Below are 4333 nucleotides of genomic sequence, written 5' to 3' on the forward strand. Positions count from 1 at the left end.
GCACAAAATATATATTCTCTCTGCACTGCCACCAAATTTAATTGCTTGTAAACATTACAGTTAATAAATATTATTTCCAGTAGCTCTCAGGTACTGTAAATGAATAAATGACATAAGAAGGATGACTTAATATTGCCCTCTCACCATGAGATAGTTAATCATAAAATTATAACTTTGAAATAATATGTAAAGTCTAAAAACTTTTTTTTACTTGTTTCAGTCATGTAGATTGCCTTCAGAATTGCACTAAAGACGAAAATCATTTTCTTTTTTTGTGTATGCGCTTCTCCTCTTTCATAGGAAGGAAGCTGATACCTTGAGTTTTAACACCTGACCTTTTCTTACCAAAATTAAAGCTCGTTTAACTTACATAGATTATACATAGACTTTTTCGATCTTAATTAACTCTTGGTCTGGTTTCATGTGTTTCTTGACCACCATTTCCATGATCTTGGTCACAATCCATTTGACGTATCTCTCAGCAAAAAGCTGGCCCTTCAGTTAGGAAATGGAGGCACATTTTGCACCTTTTCCCAGCCTTTAGCACACCATCTGACCTCTCGGCAGCTATCCCTCCCTCTCTCTACAACCCCTTCCTTTCCAACCTTGTGCCTCAAACAGAACCCTGGACTTATGGGACTTTGCCTTCTGATCTTCCTTATTTACATAAATATACAATGCAGCACATACTGTAATCACTTATAGAATTTAAATAGGTAATATATTTACAGTGGTATTTATTTATTTATTTTTTCTCCTTCAACAAAGCCGGGCTTCTGAAATGCCACTGGCTTTCTATGATACTTTGTCAAGACATCTTGATCATGTTTCTGGGCTCATTATATTATTTTCAAGGTGGAAGGTGTCTTTCTCTAGAACCCTCTGTAAACAGGTACTCATTTCCCCTCAGAGAACCACGCCCCATGGGCCTGGAGGATGCTGGAACTCACACCATATAGCTGAATGTTTGGCTTAGTTACAATTGGGTAAAGCCTCTGACCGTGCTCCTAAGCTGTGATTTCCAATAGCTACGGGGATTTCCTCTACTTCTGACCTGACTGGACCTGTTGTGTAACTGGTACAGTATGGTAGCCCTAATGGGGAGAAAAATGAGCGACAGTTCTCTGGAGGCAGACAAGGGATTGATTTCGAACATAGGGATTGATTACATTTCAGGCAACAGGACTGTAATTTAAGGGGTAAGGCAGAGTCAATGAGGCCAATATAATGGTTTCCTCTACAAGCACTGATGCAATTAGCAACTCATTTTAATTGAAAAGGTGCAGGAACTCTTGGCCCTGTTCCTATGGCCTTCGTCACAATAGGAAATGGGAGGGAAAACCAAGTCAGGATTCGCTTTGGTGGAATGGTAATGCATATTTCATAATACCAAATCTAGGAACCATAAATCATTTTAGTAGAAAGTACTGTTATAATATGCCATTGGTCTGGCTTTGAATGAGAATAATTGGCATTTTATTTATGTGATTTATTGAAGGTTAGTATGGAGAATCTTTCTCTATCCCAAAAGCCACTCTTATCATGCAGTCCTTGGTCCTAAATCTTTGCCAGACTTGCCAAACAGAAATTCAGTTTATTAAGGCTAAAGCCTTCTGGCTATTGAAGTCCCTTCTTACCTGCTATCATACTTTAGTAAACATAAGTAGCACCTAGAATGCTACCTCTCTGATTCTGATTCACTGGGTCAAAGATGGGAGCCAGGAACTTATATTTTCCTTAAGCATCCTAAGTGAGTCTGGTATATGAATTGTATTTTGATAAATAGTGCTCTACATCTAGAGATAACATTTAAGTAGGTAATTATTAAATGTCTCAGGCTTATCTGAAATCAATTTTTCCTTAACAGCATGCTGGAATATTGGAACACAAATCAGCTAAGTTTCAAGAGAGGGTCATGGCAAGAAAAAAGTATGCAGCACAGGGCAGTAGTTCGAGAAAACATGCTCAGACTGGGTGTCTAGGCAGGGAGCCCTGTCAGAAGCTAGCATAAAGGTACTGAGTGCATGTGGAAGGCAGCAGGGTGAAGACTAAAGTTGGATTGGTCTCTGGGGGGCAATTGTCTGGGATTCACTCTTGGGGTCATGTAAGATTAAGTGTTTCTGGGGTGCCTGGGTGGTTCCGTCAGTTAAACGGCCACCTCTTGATTTTGGCTCAGGTCAGGATCTCAAGGTTTGTGAGATCGAGCCATGCGTCCGGCTTCGTGCTCGCAGCGGGGAGGAGATTCCTTGGGATTCTCTGTCTCTCTCTGCCCCTCCAACCCCTCAAAATGAATAAATAAACTTTTTATTTGTTTTTATTTTTATTTTTATTAGAGAGTGTTTCCTTCTATTTTGCACCCTAGGTACCTCACTCACCTCACCCTAGTGCTGGCTTTGGTAGATAGCTTCTGCAATGGCTGCCAGTGGTCCCACCTTGTGGTATTCATGCCCTTGTGTAATCTGCTACTCTTGTGTGTGGACTGAACCTAGTGACTTGTTTCTAATGAGTAGAATATAGCAAAGGTGATGGGATGTCACTTCCAAGAGTAGGTTATAAAAGACTGTGACTTCCATGTTCTACCCCCTCTCATGCTCTTTTGTTTTTTAACTCTGATGAAACGTGTTGCCATTTGTGATTTATTGTAGCTTATTGCCATTTCTGCCTTATTGAGAGACCTATGTGACAGGGAACTGAGGGGAGCCTCTAGACCATAGCCAGTGGATCCTTCCCTGGTTGAATCTTGACGTAAGACCACAACCTCAGCTGACACCTTGACTGTAATCTTTGGGAGAACCTGAACCAGAAGCCCCAACTAAGTCTTGCCCAGATTCCTGACCACAGAAACTGAGAGAGTAAATCTTGTTGAAGTCACTGTGTTTTAGTATGATTGTTTTTATTCAGTAGTAACTAATACAGTGCATAAAGATTGTGGTGGTGGTGGAGTGTTGGTTGCTGAACCTGAAGAGCAACATAAACAAGGAAAAGAGAGAAGGTACTGAGGACACACTGAACCCAGTATCGTGTGTTTAAGCAGTTTGAACCAGGGATAGTTCTTCCTACAGGGGTTGCTTCCTTTTCTTCTTCCTCACCTCCTCCAAGTCTTTGCTGCCCTAAAAAATAGCTGGACAGTTGCTTAATCAACGTTGACTGCTAAACGTTGAGATTTCTTCTATCGAATCTCCAAGATTATTGCCGTCACCACCTCCTTGTCTATCATGAACTCCTTCCCTGAAATTTGCTATGGTTCCTAATAAGGAGGTCTGTACTTAACAGTGATAGATAATATCTTCATCCAGCAGCCACAGCCGCTAGAATATAAAAAAAGTAAAATGTCTGACATTGCAAGGATGTGGCGCAACGTGAACTTTTATAATTGCTAGTGGGAATGCAAAATGGGATGATCACTTGGGAAAACACTCTGACAGTAGTGTATAGAGTTAAATCTAAATCTACCATACGACCCAGTAATCATACTTCTGGATATCTATCCAAGAGAAATAAAAACTTATGTGTACATGAAAGCTCATATTAATTTTTTTTTTTTGAGAGAGAGAGAGAGAAAGAAAGAGTGCAAGCAGGGGAGGGGCAGAGAGAGAGGGAGACAGAATCCAAAGCAGGTTCCGGGCTCTGAGCTGTCAGCACAGAGCCCGATGTGGGACTCGAACCCACCAACCATGGGATCATGACCTGAGCCGAAGTCAGATGCTTAACTGACTGAGCCACCCAGGCGCCCCTATATTAAAATATTTATAGCAGTTTTATTTGTAATAGTCCAAAGCTAGAAACAATCCAAATGTTCATCAACTAGTGAATAGATAAGCAGACTGTGGTGTTTCAGATTATCCTCTGTTCCCCTTTGTCTGTCTTTCTCAGGATTCTCTCAATGAGCGCCTTTCATCTAGCTCCATAATCGGTCATATTCCTCATAGGCCTTTGGGGTGGGGCTCAACTGGGAGGGCATTATTTTCTCAGAAGGGAGAGCCAGCAAGTGGGACCTTCTCCACTGACTTAGATTTGTCCTTTTTTTTTATGGGCCTGTGACATTCACTTACCAATTAGCTCTTAGAAGCCTCTATTGGAAACAAGGTGCTTCTGAGATTTTTGACGCAAGGGATGCTGCTCAGAATCCTAAGTGGCCTCCTTAATATTCTGCATCACTAGCAAAGGCTTACACAGCAAATATTCATGCCCATCAAAAAAAAAAAAAAAGTCTAAGATAAAAGTGCATGCATAACATAACACTTAGAGTTGTTGAATCACTATGTTGTACACCTGAAACTAATGTAACGTTGTGCGTCAACCATACTTCAATTTTAAAAAGTGCATGCAAGAA

The 4333-nt window shown here is 40.8% G+C and overlaps 1 long non-coding RNA gene across 1 annotated transcript in view; it reads left to right on the top strand.

Moving 5' to 3' along the window:
• LOC122212903 overlaps positions 1–4333 on the top strand; it is an 89324-nt gene that overhangs the window by 71674 nt on the left and 13317 nt on the right. The gene's annotated exons all lie outside the window — the stretch shown is intronic.

The sequence above is a fragment of the Panthera leo genome, chromosome A1 (genome assembly GCF_018350215.1).
Source record: "Panthera leo isolate Ple1 chromosome A1, P.leo_Ple1_pat1.1, whole genome shotgun sequence".
NCBI classification, from domain to species: domain Eukaryota; kingdom Metazoa; phylum Chordata; class Mammalia; order Carnivora; family Felidae; genus Panthera; species Panthera leo.